This window comes from Salmo trutta, chromosome 15 (genome assembly GCF_901001165.1).
Source record: "Salmo trutta chromosome 15, fSalTru1.1, whole genome shotgun sequence".
Taxonomy (NCBI): Eukaryota; Metazoa; Chordata; class Actinopteri; order Salmoniformes; family Salmonidae; genus Salmo; species Salmo trutta.
Window position 1 is genome coordinate 58,030,347 of NC_042971.1, and position 16,279 is coordinate 58,046,625.

Genomic DNA, 16,279 nt, shown 5'->3' on the forward strand with positions numbered 1-16,279 from the left:
CAGGATCAAAACAGGATGTCCTATTTGCTTCCCCTTGGTTAGCATCTTGATGGTAGAGCAACATTGACTACAGCAGCCAAGGGGATCATCGTGGACTTTATTAGTCATATTTAAGCTACTGTGATTTTTTTTTAAATGTGTCCTGAATCTGTTTTTAACACATGCACATGTACTTTATTACACAATGGGAGACAAGGGTGGTGGGGAAGCCAATATGCTATTCTATTCTATTGTATTCTATACTACATTGTTCTATTATAGTCTCTTCAATTCTCTTCTATTCTATCTGCTTGTCTGTCTGCCTAATCTAATCTGTATTTCTGTCTAATCTAGTATGTCCGTTTGGCTAATCTGTCTGTCTGTCTGTCTGTCTGTCAGGTTGGATGTGGGATACAGTATCCAGCATCATTACCCAGTTTCAGTCTGTGAACTGTTGATAACCCTCATGACGTGTGCATATGGATATAACTTCTATATTCATGCACTAGATTCCCTCTCTAGCTGATAACGACGCCCATTCATGGCTGCCTGAGACTGGGGTTTAATTTGACTCGGTGAAGGATGAGTTGCTCAGAGGATACACGCGTTGTGACGAGTTGCTCAGAATATACAAACGTTGTGATGAGTTGCTCAGAGGATACACACGTTGACCATCATCCTGCTGCTGTTCCTTTCCTGTCGTCTCATCGCAAACTCTTGTGCACCCTCTGGTGCTTGCTAGTCTCCAAAACTTCTTTGTGTTGCCTGCTTTGCAGATTGTCTTCCTTGTCTCTGTGGTTGCTCATTATTCAGAGACAGGCGGATCTCAGGTCATCTGCAGCTGCAGCAAAGGAGAAGCAGGAAACATGGCGTTCATCCATTAGACCGGGCGAACGCATGAAATACAGGACAACTTTTATGTAGAAGATCGCTTCTCCACCAGAAGAAGACGTAACTGTGAGTTTATAATAAAATGTACCAGTTTGTTCAAGATCACTGCTCGCTTGGGTTCATGGTTCACGAGTACGTCGTTGTTTGATAGATGGAATAATTTGAAGACAAGAGAGAGCGCCTCGTGAATGACCTGGAAAGAGCTTATCTCCTTTCTTAGTTAGTGTAGCACCAGACGTGGTGACTTGCTTGAGCCAGCCTGGGCGAGCGTGAATAAACGGGTGGACAAACGACCGCTCGAACTGGCTGGCGCTGGAAACCATGGTAGTCAAAGTCAACTAGCTTCTTCTACCAATATTCTACCAACCTTCCATTCGTGTAGCTACCTCGCTATCTATCTTTCGTGTTCTTGTCAAACTGGATAAGGAGGAAATAAGAAAGCCGAGGCTGTGAGTTGAGCTAGGTCGGGAAGAGTCAGGAGATTTAGCTGTCGGTCCCCCGGCTGTGTTGTGCGATTGCTCCCAAGGAGAAGCCATTGCACGGACGGCTCTACCTCCTCTCCCACTCCCAGCCAGAGCAGAAAGAGAGAGCCCAACCTCCATTAGCGACAGTCTGGCTGGCATAGCCGCTGGTACACGTCCAGACACTCCATGTCCACTATGTTATGCTGCCGATGGTTTATTCCTTCAATTACAATCTAATCTGATGTGGATTTAATATGGTTCTCCATATGATTGGAACTATCTAGCTACGAGTTTCATGGATGAAATATCAGTATGATCAGTTTGACTTGTTTTTTAAAAAATGTATTCTGAGTCTGATGTGGCGCTGTAAGCAGAACTGTTTTGGATGTTATGCTGTCAGCCAAGGCTCTGAAGTCAGGTATGTCATTGGGGCTTCACCATAAAATGGAGGAAGGCAGATGAGTCTCAGAGGAGAGCCTGGAGTCAGACAGGAGCCTTCACGGAAGAACAAAGGTTGACTTTCTTCTCATGTACAGCAGCCAATTCTGGGTTGTTACAGGGTTAATGTAGCTATAGTCTGGAAGTCTTTATGGATATCTCCAAGTATTGTTAGTTTTATTTATAGTGATTTATGAGAACAAGTCAAGGTGAAGTTTATATTCTATTTTGGATTCATTTGATTCATTTCCTTTCCACCTGTTCTATTATTGCCATTGAGTTTAGGGGTAAATGTAGGGTACTTTAGGAGTGTTATTATGGGTCCCAGTGGTAGGTCTAGTCTGTGATGGTTTGGAGCTGTCAATGTGCTGGTGAGAGAAGGACAGTCTCAGACACACATGGATGAGATGGGAATTTTAATGCTTAATAATGTAGTGGTTGTAGCTGCAGGTTGTTCATGCTCTACAAAGTGGTGTTCCCCAGTGTACACACACACACACACACACACACACACACACACACACACACACACACACACACACCACACACACACAGAGGAGTGCAGTCTTACAAAGTTCTTGAGAGTAAAGTAGACAACTTTCAAAAGCAGTTTGCTACACTTCCACCGTCTCACCATGCAGGCTATGCCATATGGCTATTCGTCAATTTAGCCTACAGTAAATTAGATAGACAGAGCTATCCAAAAAGTAAAATGAACAATTTACATGTTTTATTACACATTGTTTTGAGATTTAGAGTTTGAATAGTTGTTTGTTAATCGATTTGTTATTTATGTACTTATGTTCTCAGCATGTACAGTACATGTAGTTCTCCTCAACCTCAGTTTAACTGGTGTGTACCGTATAGCTGAAGGAATGGCATTCCTTGTCATTCACTCAGTCAAGAGAAGGCAATGTGTGCTTTACTCTCCTGCAGACTCACTCACTCTGGCCACGGTGAAATCTTGCTGACAAGGAGACTGAACTATACACTCTGCGACAACTGTGGGCTAGGAGGCAATCAAAATGGTGGCGCTAGTCTCAGTCTCACATGTCAAGGGAAACAGGTTCTGAAGGAGGAGCTAGCTGGGATGTTTGGACTGATAATATGTAGGCTAGATGGCTTCAGAGCAGGGCACATTTTGGTATTTGCTGGGAAGTTGTGTTCTTGCAAGACTTCATGCTGTAGTCTTGATCTTTTACAGATCAGTCATTCCTGTACAATGCAAATAGCTTCCACCTTGAAGAAGGATACTTACGACCCAAGTTAGCTGCATTATAGTCTACATATTATGCTATGATCACAATGGATCACTGATAGAACATCTCTGTGAACCTCATGTCTAGGCTATTTTTAGTCTCAACCAATCTGGATGAAGTTAGCAGATCTCCAGCATTACACAGTAGCCTAATTCTGATGGTTTGTCCAAGACCTCCAGAAGTTGTGTGTTGACACCCTGGGGGTTAAAGTGCATTTCCTTATCAAAGTAGTTTTGTTTTTCTTCAGCATTAATGCCAAAATATTTAGTCTTCTTCCTCATTGTACGTACCGACAATGCATTAGGCTATTACCGTGTTTAGGTTTAAATATTTGTGCCCTGCTGTAAGAAGGATTAAGCCACCGAAAGCACCTCAAAGTCTTTCCAAATTAAACAAGGCGACTTTTACTCCTATACAACTATTGATATTAACCTAGACAACCTTTACTCCACACTATTGATATTAACCTAGACCACCTTTACTCCACACTATTGATATTAACCTAGACCACCTTTACTCCACACTATTGATATTAACCTAGACCACCTTTACTCCACACTATTGATATGAACCTAGACCACCTTTACTCCACACTATTGATATTAACCTAGACCACCTTTACTCCACACTATTGATATGAACCTAGACCACCTTTACTCCACACTATTGATATGAACCTAGACCACCTTTACTCCACACTATTGATATTAACCTAGACCACCTTTACTCCACACTATTGATATTAACCTAGACCACCTTTACTCCACACTATTGATATGAACCTAGACCACCTTTACTCCACACTATTGATATTAACCTAGACCACCTTTACTCCACACTATTGATATTAACCTAGACCACCTTTACTCCACACTATTGATATGAACCTAGACCACCTTTACTCCACACACAGAGACACATACAAGGCTCTCCCTCACCCTCCATTTGCCAAATCTGACCATAACTCTATCCTCCTGATTCCTGCATACAAGCAAAAACGCAAACAGGAAGTACCAGAGACGCGCTTAATACGGAAGTGGTCCAATGAAGTAGATGTTAAACTACAGGACTGTTTCACTAGTACAGACTCCAATATGTTCAGGGATGCATCCAAAGACATTGAAGAGTTTACCACATCAGTCACTGGCTTCATTAATAAGTGCATCGCCGACATCGTTCCCACAGTGACCGTATGTATCTCCACCAGAAGCCATGGATTACAGGCAACATTTGAATTGAGCTAAAGGCTAGAGCTGCCACTTTCAAGGAGCGGGACACTAATCCGGACACTTATAAGAAATCCCGCTATGCCCTCCGAACCATCAAACAGGCTAAGCGTCAATACCAGACTAAAATCGATTCCTACTACACCGGCTCTGACGCTGATGTGGCAGAGATTGCGGCTTTGTAATCCGTGATAGTTTGCAAAGCCTCAAACTGCCCAGTGACGCGAGACTACCAGACAAGCTAAATGCTTTCTATGTTTGCTTCGAGGCTAGCAACACTTAACCATGCACAAGAGCACCAGTTGTTCCTGACGACTGTGTGATCACGCTCTCTGTAGCCGATGTGACTAACACCTTTTAAACAGGTGTTAGTCACATCGGTAATCCATCTGTTAAAGGATTACCAGGACGCATACTCAGAGCATGCAACCTCTCCCTGACCCAGTCTGTAATACCTGCATGTTTCAAGCAGACCACCATAGTCCTTATGCCCAAGAACGGCAAGGTAACCTGTCTAAACCCGTAGCACTCACATCTGTAGCCATGAAATGCTTTGAAAGGCTGATCATGGATCACATCAACACCATCATCCAGACCCACTGCAATTTGCATACTGCCCCTTCCACACTGCCCTTTCCCACCTGGACAAAAGGAAAACCTATGTGAGAATGCTGTACATTGACTACAGCTCAGCGTTCAACACCATAGTGCCCAACACCATGAACACCTCCCTCTGCAACTGGATCCTGGACTTCCTGACAGGATGCCCCCAGGTGGTGAGGGTAGGCAACAACACATCCACCACGCTGACCCTCAACACTGGACCCTCAGGGGTGCGTGCTTAGTCCCCTCCTGTACTCCCTGTTCACCCACGACTGCATGGTCGTGCACGACTATAGAGAGGAGGTCGGAGAACTGGCAGTGTGGTGCCAGGACAACTACCATGTCTACCCTGACTATTTGCATTGACCCCTTTGTATTTGCACCGGCTCTATGCTATGCACCGGCTCTATGCTATGCACCGGCTCTATGCTATGCACCGGCTCTATGCTATGCACCGGCTCTATGCTATGCACCGGCTCTATGCACCGGCTCTATGCTATGCACCGGCTCTATGCTATGCACCGGCTCTATGCACCGGCTCTATGCTATGCACCGGCTCTATGCTATGCACCGGCTCTATGCACCGGCTCTATGCACACTCACTGGACTCTACCCTCACACATACAACACTGACACCCCAACACACACACAGAAACACTACATACGCTTACACACACAAACATGAATATTGACATCACACACAGGCACGCCACACACAGACACACTTTCAGGCTCTTCACATACGGTGCTGCTACTCTGTTTATTATCTATCCTGATTGCCGAGTCACTTTGACTCCTAACTACATGTACATATCATCTCAATTTCTTCAACTACCTCGTACCCCTGCACACTGATTCGGTACCGCTACTCTATGTCTATAGTCTCGTTATTGTTATTTTATTGTGTTACTATTACCTTTTACATCTTTTGCACATTTTTCGTACTTTTTAACTGCATTTTTTTAGGTAAGGGCTCATAAGTAAGCATTTCACATGCGCCGACAACAACTACACTTTGTTGTAGTCGACGAATGTGACAAATACAATTATATATAATTTGACGTTTTATCCCCATTCTGTTGTAAGGGATTTACTTTTGTGAACATTAGTCAAGTTCTTATAATCATAAGAGATACTTTTATAAACATTTCATAACAGGATTTTAGCGAGGCATTTCAGTCTTCTGAAGAAAAGGGGAAGAATTAAACAACAGAATGAATGTGACCTCTTAGTTTAGTGACGGTTTGGACATATAGGAAGAATGAAATGGAGCTCAGGCAGAGTGGCAGAGTGATGCACTCTAGTGTAGATACCTGGGGCCGTGGTTAGGGACGGGAGAGAGAGACACAAAAGCCAATTGAAATGGTCCAGTGAGTGCTTTTTTGACATGATGCATTGGCTCATAAGATGTAGGGCCTAGCCTACTGCAACGGTGAACACACTTTCTTTTAGTAGTTCATGCTATGGCCCTATTTCAGAATGGCCCCCTTTCTGTCAATATTGGATATTTTGAGCGATTTAAAAAATAATAATAATAATTGCCACCGCAAAACACAGCTACCATCTTACCTGCTTTCTGATTAGCTTGCATGTAAATCAAACCTAACCCACATTATAGCTCTTCTTGGCATTATTTTGTATTTAGGTACAAGAGCACAGATCATGGTAGAATAAATTAAACTGTTAAAGGAAGTGATTTTCTTGTGGAAGTGACATTCTGGTTACTGTTGTCATGGTTCACTTCAGTGCAAATGGCATCTTCTCTCTCTCTGTATACCAACTTTGGAAGGGGATATGAAATAAGGTTACTTAACTGTTTTTTAATATTTTATAATATTTACTTTATATTACATAAGATGTTAGTACCAGGGGTACATCCCTAGTAAGGTCAGCCTGTGTAAGGAGCTTCCTTGTTTGATCTGTAGAAACATCTTACACTATATACTGATGGGATTTATTTTTACTGCTCAGTGTGTGACAGGGTGCACTTACATTTATATATTTTGAAGCGATGAGGCACACAAAGTTAAGAATTTGTTCTTAACTGACTTGCCTAGTTCAATAAAGGTTAAATAAAAAAAATCAACAACATTTAAAAAAAAAAAACAGACAGTGTCGATCATGAGACATGGGGCATCATTGCACATGCATGCAGTCTCTGTGGACATCTAGGACTATTTTGAACTGAATTGAAGAATCTCTATGTGCCTTTATGTTGTTTTCAAGATATCTAGTAAACCATATTTAATCAGACTGCTATAGGCTTAAACAGTAGCCACCAGTGCTCCCATAGGTTAGCAAGTCTGATCAGTCTCATCCACAATCCTTCATAAGTTTCTCAAACGAGACACAGTAAACCAACTCTGTCAGCCGAGTCGAGCTGAGCTGCGGTGGAAAAATTCTGAATTCTTTGGAGACGCCAGTTTGTGAGGCAGTCTAGTGGCAGGGGACAAGGCCCTCTTTGAGAGGGAACAGGAGTGGTCTTGTAAAGGGGATCCACTGGCCTCAGCCTACAGAGCAATGAAGCTGTCCAAGGCCGATTAAATATTTAAGGAGTTGGGAAGGAGGTCTCGCTGGTAAGTTAATATTAATGGGTCTTGTGTTGCTCTTCAAGAGGGTGGTTTGGCTCACCTGAAGAGGGACCTTAAGATACTTCTCCTATACAAGTAGGAGAGACTAGCATACAGCGGAAACAGTTTCAAAACTGTTCAAAAATTTCACATCTAGAAAGTAATACTTCTGTTAGGCTTTCCCGTTTCCACCAGTGGGATCTGTATCTATGTCCACTGTCTTGCTTTGTTCACTTCAAGACCTACCAGCTTGTAACCTCACCTTCACCCTGTAACTGGTATCTGCTATGTCAGGTAAAGGAAGACGACGGTAATGCTGAATGTTTTGGAAGACGTCCACAAAGAACGTCACTATGAGAAATTTTGCTTACACCTCATAAAGAGCAATAATGTTTTAAGATCAGTCATCCCCTCGTTTATCTTTAAATTGAGCAGAATATATTCAAAGTATGAAGAGAAAAAGATTAGGACACATTATTTACTGACCTTTGACCTTAGACCTTTGACCTTTAGGTCTAACAATGGAGGACGCCCAGTATGATGACCATCACTGAAGCAAGGTAGAAGAACCATGTTTTTATTAAATGGTTTGATTCTGGAGATGAAAGCTCTGAACGTAGTGGACAAACCCCAATGTGTGGAAAGAGAGAACTGATGTAATCTTGTAGTAATCTTGTAGTAGGCTAATCCTGTTACAACCTTGTTACAACCTATTCACAGCCTTTGTTTCACACCTATGTGGGTTTCTGTCATCAGTGACCAATAATAGTCATGCTTTCTGTAGGCCTGCAATGTGTGACCTCTCAGGGGAGAAATCCATGTGCCTCAAATCTATTTTGAATTGGACACATAGCATTGGCAGGTCGGCCATGTTGGCCTAACTTTGGGAAATGGTGCCAAAGTCAAACAGAGATGGGTTATGGATTGCTTGGTTGTGTAGTGGAATGCTGAATGCATCATGGTTTGCTGAAGTTGGCCTAATTGTCTTTGTGGAAAAACACTTCCTGGTTATTCTCCAAGAATGTCCTTGGACATCCTTCTTCAGTTTTCTTTCTTTAACTCTACGTATTCATCCGTGACCCAGCACATTCCCTTTGGGAAATACAATCCAAGACATTTTGAAAACAGAGCCACAGCTTGCGTTTTGCTTGAGTTTTGAGTTTGGGTTTGCTTGAGTTTTGCTTCAAACAGACGTTCTGGGCTTGTGGCTTTCCTATCCACTGGTCACTACATCTAAGAACCTAATTTTATTTAAGGTATCATTACCGTGTTTACTAGTAGTAAAGAACTCAAGAATTTCGTAATGGGCACATAGTAAATGTGGTTCAACTTGTTTGTATTTATGCAAACCTTTTGGCTTTGTAATTGACCTTGAGAGAACTTTCGACAATCAGACCATTTTGATCGATTTTTGACTGAGATCTCTGGATTAGTCATTATTATGATTATTTCCACTGCCTTGTGAATAGCGAGCAGCAGTCAGCTGGGTAAGATAATGGAAATGTCAATAGTGTGAGATGACTGTTTAATTATGTGGTGGTTTAACTGTTAGTGTTGTTTCATATTGGCCATGCCTGATGATGAATGAATGCTGAATGATTGCTGAATGGTCGCTGAATGATTGCTGAATGGTCAATGAATGATCGCTGAATAATCGCTGAATGGTCAATGAATGATCGCTGAATGGTCAATGAATGATCACTGAATGATCGCTGAATGGTCAATGAATGATCGCTGAATGACTGATGAATGATTGATGAATGATTGATGAATGGTCGCTGAATGATTGCTTCTTGAGGCAATTGCAGTATGAGATGTTTTTTCTTCTCAATACTACACAGATTTCCTTTACTATTAATACATTTCTAGCAACTAATGTAGCCAGTAAGTGTGTTAATAAAAATTATGATAAAACTCTTGACACGATGCCAAGCCAAGCACTGTGATGCAGTATGAAAAAGTATGAAAATGTATGCATTCACTACTGTAAGTCACACTGGATAAGAGCGTCTGCTAAATTACTAAAATAAAAAACTGTGATATGGCCTCGGGTTAAATTACATTAGTGACATTTTAACAAAATAGGCTGTATAATTTCACACAGTGACACATTGACGGTGCTTACCTGTGCCTGTATGTATTCAGAATGTTGTTTTGAGCAGGACCAGGTGTTTTGAGCAGGAGCAATATCAAAGTGAAGTGAGGTTTGCGTCATTGGAGAAGTTGCTCAGGTACATGTATCAGCTCAGACCATGGAGAATACTCCAACCCAAAGGGCAGAGAAACCAAGTGAGAAGTACCTCCACCGATTTTATTTCATTTTCTTTTTTTATAATAACATTTTTTAAATAATTGTGCTGAAGGCTTGCAATTAGTTTGTGCACTTAATACTTTTTGGGGATGGCATATTTAATGAACCTTATTGCTGTGAGCCTAAAAGCCTGAGTTGTGTGGTTTTATCAGGAAAAAAACAATTACCTACATCTGAAAGCACTGCAAATGTATGTTTGTGTTTCATCGTGTTATCAGTAAAACCTTCTCACGGCCTTCTCTGGAAACCTTGGTTAACCTACAGCATGACTGCTATCTCAAAGAGAGATTAAGTTCCATATTTGGTGGTGGCTGAACTGTGATCCTCAAATCTCTTCTGTCTACCTATCTTCTGAAGAAGACCTTGTGGTGACAAGGCAACCACCAAGCAGAGAGAACATTTCACTTCTCCTTTCTCTGGCAGCTATGACAGTAGAAAACGAGAAAAGAAACTGGTCCAGGTCTGTGCTCCTAGCTAAACAGTCCCATCTGTGTAACAAGATAGCAGGGTAAAGGCAGGCAGGGCAGGGAGGGGGACTGGGTTGCCCATGCAGACCTTGAGGATCACAAAATGGTGGATGACCGTCCAATGCCACTGATACTTCCCTGTTCTCTCTGTTTTGCTCTGCAGTGGGTGCTCTATGAAATGGAGTCCTCTCTCTCTGTCTCTGCGTAGCTAGCTCTGTTCACCCAATCTCTGCTCTGCTGGTCTCTCTATGATGCAGAAGATAATTCTGTCAGGCCAGAGGGAGCAGCCAGCCAAGTGAGGTGACTCTGTTAAAGCAGGTTGAGCAATATTCTGATTAGACAGTGAACCATGGCCATGCATGGCAAGAAGGATCCAGAGTGCTGAGACTTATCTAGCTTAGCTGCCTTCAAACCAAACCTACAGGGTTTTAAGGATTTAATATGCTATGTTTTGTTGCTTTTGTTGATTGCTTTTCCTTTCGGTTTGAAGGTTTGAAGGTCACACAGTCAGATGGTGAAATGATAATGGCTTCACTTTTGATTAATCCAGAAATGTTTGTTATTGAATGTAACCTCCTGCATACGGTACTCCTTGACGAAGGCCATTTCATTATATGAAGAGTGCCTTGGTCCTCCTTTCTTTTTGAAAGGCAACTGTATGTTTGCTTCAGGAAATGTTAATGTTAGCAGAATATTAAACTAGCACATTGTATATGATTAGATCGTATCAGCCATGTCTGTGATGCTTTCTACCATGAGGAAATACCCAGCTTGCTAGATGACATTAGAGGGACAGCTATGGGAGAACATTCTTCTTGATCTGCAGTTCCATTGTCTCCTGCTTGTGCAAGAGGGGCCATTATCTCCTGCTTGTGCAAGAGGGGCCATTGTCTCCTGCTTGTGCAAGAGGGGCCATTGCTCTTGAGTGCTTTGTCACAACCACCCTTTTTAGAATCAGTGGAGCAACAATAGAAGCTTTCTATAAGAGACAAAGGCTACGCTATCCTCGGAGCAAGGTTGTACTGTGCCATGATGTGCTCTTTGATGGCTTTGATGGAAAGACAAAATGGGAAATGGTTTGGTCGGCAGGCAGGCAGTAGGCTTGGCTGGCCCCGTAAAGAAGAAGAAAGCGATGTGGCGATATTAAGTAATAATGCTAGCTGAGCGTTAGCTAGCTCGGGTGACGTCAGGTAACCAACCATCTGTCATCTGAGGCTGACTGGCGGTGAATTGATTTGTTTGTTATTACTCCAAGATCCATTCAAATGTTGTTGAACAAGAAGATTGAAGATAAATATTTCTGGGGACGGAGAGCTGTTGCTCCATAAACATAGGTGTTCCCTTTATAGTGCACCCTTATTAACCAGGGCCCATTCATACATTAGCTAAGGTCAGTCCAACAGTGAAATATCTACCCGTGTAGATTAGAAGCATGTGCTTCAGTTGGGTGTTCTCTGTCTGAGGAGCTTGGTGTTAGTTCGTTAATGGTTGACCTAGTTCAGCTCCATATGCCATATGCTTCCTGGAACACATTACATCTAAAAGAAAAGCCATTATGGTGGTGGTGGTGGTGGTGGTGGTGGTGGTGGTGGTGGTGGTGGTGGTGGTGGTGGTAGTAGTGGTAGTAGTGGTGGTGGTGGTGGTGGTGGTGGTGGTGAAGATTACTGTAATATACAATCGTCTAATTTAGTAATGTTTCAAGCCAAGGCGTCATAATAAGAAAACATTTTGCAACTAATTTAGAAAATGTTGTAAAATATTGAATTATTATGATCCTGATCCATCCATAGTGGTTGATTGATTGATTCGTCATCCAGCCAAACTGTGGTTTTAACATGAGCTAGGTGAAGTCCTTTTAATAGATTCATCACTAAATGGTTAACTGGTTAATGGTTAACTTATGTCACGACGGTTCGGACTAGAGGAGACATCTCATACTCAAAACTATGAGCCTGGGCTGATGTCACCTCCACCATGACTAGCAGCTGCCCCACCGGGCAGAGAGAGATTCACTGGGAGATGACTAAGTCTGGCTGATGTCACCTCCACCATGACTAGCAGCTGCCCCACCGGGCAGAGAGAGATTCACTGGGAGATGACTAAGTCTGGCTGATGTCACCTCCACCATGACTAGCAGCTGCCCCACCGGGCAGAGAGAGATTCACTGGGAGATGACTAAGTCTGGCTGATGTCACCTCCACCATGACTAGCAGCTGCCCCACCGGGCAGAGAGAGATTCACTGGGAGATGACTAAGTCTGGCTGATGTCACCTCCACCATGACTAGCAGCTGCCCCACCGGGCAGAGAGAGATTCACTGGGAGATGACTAAGTCTGGCTGATGTCACCTCCACCATGACTAGCAGCTGCCCCACCGGGCAGAGAGAGATTCACTGGGAGATGACTAAGTCTGGCTGATGTCACCTCCACCATGACTAGCAGCTGCCCCACCGGGCAGAGAGAGATTCACTGGGAGATGACTAAGTCTGGCTGATGTCACCTCCACCATGACTAGCAGCTGCCCCACCGGGCAGAGAGAGATTCACTGGGAGATGACTAAGTCTGGCTGATGTCACCTCATATGGCCCATGATACCAGCAGTGCTGTGTCTGTAATGGCACAATATTCCCTACAGGGCACTACTGGTCAGTTTAGTGCACTACATAGGGAATAGGGTGCCATTTTGGACACAGCCTAGTTGATATATGTTGAACGACATGGTGCTTTTTCTACTGAATATTTCCCCTGTTTTGAACATAATAATAGGGCTGGCTGCCTCATCGATCAGCCAGGTGGAATCAATGCTTCATGTCTGTGTGTTTTCAGACACTTCCTCAAATGAGCAGAGACACATGATCAAATCCTTTAAGGAAGTTTTGTCCTCTTATGATGATGAGTGAGTAGAACAGAGGGAATAGAATAAACAGTAATTGTTTTCCTCACCATTGTGAACCGTGTACTGGCTAATCTCCGGAAATGAGTAGAAATGTGGAATATTGATAAATGGATATAGGAGAACAATTTGTGTGTATTATGTTTTTTTTCTTCTTCAGGTAAGTATTTTGTTTCAAACAGGGTTCGCACAAGTTGCTTGAGGTGCTTCAAGTACTTGAATTTGGAACTCTGAAATTCAAGTACTGGAATACCTTGAAAATCAGATATTTTCTCAAGTTGATACTTTATAAGTACTTGAATTAAAATGAGAGAACAGAAAAGGATCACATATGTTAATATGAAAAATAGTAGAAATGTATTGGTCTTGCAAAGCAGATGTCCTCAGGTGTTTCGCGCTCTGTTTTCCAGGCGGCTTGTTCGTTCCACCCACACTGCCACTCAGCCAGGTAGGTACAGAACTGACTGATTAGGCGCACGCCAAACGTCACATCCATAGCTAAAATTCTAGACAAATGTAGATTCAATTCTGCCTGGCAGGATATTGACATTTATGAATGGGTTTTTCCAGATCCAACCAGGGATGTGGTGGAGGGTAAACACACGTAAAAGCTGTTTACACAGCTTGTTATTTGTGAAATAGCATTTACTCACCTTTTTATTTTGTTGATTATCGTTTATCCACTTATTATTGCATTCCCAACGTTGATCAACGCTCAGAAGGCTTCTTGATCTGAGTTATAATCGTGCCTACCTCTGCGAACGAGTGGAATCGTGAATGCTCGTTATGTTCGCCTGCTCCCCCTGGATTTGCCTTGTTAGCAGCGCATTCACTCACCACTCTGTCCAACGGGAAATTCCGCACACGACATAGGCCGAGAGGTGAAACGAACTAGCTCAGCCCAGATCAGTGGCAAGTAGCAGAGACAATTATTATTATTTTATTTGAACATCTCTCTGCCCTGAAACAGACATCCCCCAAAACAACCCAACCGCTGACTCTCTTAGAATTAGTGTAGAACTGGTAAATAGACATTTCAGTCAGATGTCTAGCTAGCTAGGTAGCTCAAGGGCTCTGGCTGTTAGCCAGGTAGCTAGCTATAACTCAATGGCTAGAAGGATGAAGTTCGAAGCTAATGTTGAACGGCGCTTGACCTCAGCAGGAGCAGTTGACTGAAATTAAGCTAGCTATAGTCAAAAGATGGGCTACTATAAGTTCTCATAACAAAATACCTTTTCTTTATAGAGAGTAGTGAGATAGTGGCGGGTCAGGCTGCAATGAAGGAGGCAAAGGAGATACACAGAGAGAGAGAGGAAAAATTGAAGCAAGCAGGGAGAGAAGTTAGTACAGTGGTTCCCAATCTTGGGATCCGGGACCCATGTGGGGTCCCCTAAAATTTAAATTGGATCCCCTGAGAGAGTCTTTAATCTTATCAAACACATTAATAACTTGTTTATCTTCAAATGGGTATAGAATACAACATTTTAGAGTCAAGTAAGGGCCTTTGTCAGAATTCATGTCACGTCCTGACCCTAGTAAGATGTAATTTTCTATAGTAGTGTAGGGCAGGGCGTGACGGTGGATGTTTTTGGTTTATCAATGTTTTCTATTTCTATGTTTAGGTTCTAGTTTGTCTATTTCTATGTTGGGATTGTTTGGGGTTGATCTCTAATTGGAGGCAGCATTGTGGTCTCATTGTGGTTTGTGGGTTATTGTCTTTTGAGTAGTGTGTTGTCCTCTGCGTCACGGTTTGTTGTTTTGTATTTTCAAGTATTTCAGTGTATTGCATTCAGTTTCACTTTAAATAAATATGTGGAACTACGAACACGCTGCATCTTGGTCCGCTCCTTCGAACAGCCATGACAATTCACTTTCATGTCATATCTTGGGACAGCCTGTGGGGCCTAAAATTTAGTGAAATTTAAAGACAATTTAACAAACTCAGCAAAAAAAGAAACGTCCCTTTTTCAGGACCCTGTCTTTCAAAGATAAATCGTAAAAATCCAAATAACTTCACATATCTTCATTGTAAAGGGTTTAATCACTGTTTCCCATGCTTGTTCAATGAACCATAAAGAATTCATGAACATGCACTTGTGGAACGGTCGTTAAGACTCAAACAGCTTAGAGACGGTAGGCAATTAAGGTCACAGTTATGAAAACTAAGGACACTAAAGAGGCCTTTCTACTGACTCTGAAAAACACCAAAAGAAGGATTCCCAGGGTCCCTGCTCATCTGCGTGAACGTGCCTTAGGCATGCTGCAAGGAGGCATGAGGACTGCAGATGTGGCCAGGGCAATAAATTGCAATGTCCGTACTGTGAGATGCCTAAGACAGCGCTACAGGGAGACAGGACAACAGCTGATCGTCCTCGCAGTGGCAGACCACGTGTAACAACACCTTCACAGGATCGGTACATCCGAACATTACACCTGTGGGACAGGTACAGGATGGCAACAACAACTGCCCGAGTTACACCAGGAACGCATAATCCCTCCATCAGTGCTCAGACTGTCCGCTATAGGCTGAGAGAGGCTGGACTGAGGGCTTGTAGGCCTGTTGTAAGGCAGGTCCTCACCAGACATCACCGGCAACAACGTCACCTATGGGCACAAACCCACCGTCGCTGGACCAGACAGGACTGGCAAAAAGTGCTCTTCACTGACGAGTCGCAGATTTGTCTCACCAGGGGTGATGGTCGGATTCGCGTTTATCGTCGAAGGAATGAGCGTTCCACCGAGGCCTGTACTCTGGAGCGGGATCGATTTGGAGGTGGAGGGTCCGTCATGGTCTGGGGCGGTGTGTCACAGCATCATCGGACTGGGCTTGTTGTCATTGCAGGCAATCTCAATGCTGTGCGTTACAGGGAAGACATCCTCCTCCCTCATGTGGTACCCTTCCTGCAGGCTCATCCTGACATGGCCCTCCAGCATGACAATGCCACCTTGCGCAAAACGAGCAGTATGGCTGATTTCCTGCAAGACAGGAATGTCAGTGTTCTGCCATGGCCAGCGAAGAGCCCGGATCTCAATCCCATTGAGCACGTCTGGGACCTGTTGGATCGGAGGGTGAGGGCTAGGGCCATTCCCCCCAGAAATGTCCAGGAACTTACAGGTGCCTTGGTGGAAGAGTGGGGTAACATCTCACAGCAAGAACTGGCAAATATGGTGCAGTCCAT

At 43.3% G+C, this 16,279-nt stretch overlaps 1 protein-coding gene across 5 annotated transcripts in view; it reads left to right on the forward strand.

The window, feature by feature from the left end:
* Nucleotides 1-508: 508 nt before the first annotated feature.
* Nucleotides 509-16,279, forward strand: part of LOC115149443 (zinc finger protein 462) — a 70,729-nt gene continuing 54,958 nt past the window's right edge. For 2 of the 5 annotated variants that reach the window (XM_029692301.1, XM_029692304.1), the window contains exon 1: nucleotides 533-936. The gene's annotated coding sequence lies outside the window, so the exon portion shown is untranslated. Of the gene's footprint in view, nucleotides 937-1,244; nucleotides 1,753-16,279 lie in introns of those variants that run through there. The other 3 variants (XM_029692306.1, XM_029692305.1, XM_029692303.1) reach the window with 3 other exon arrangements.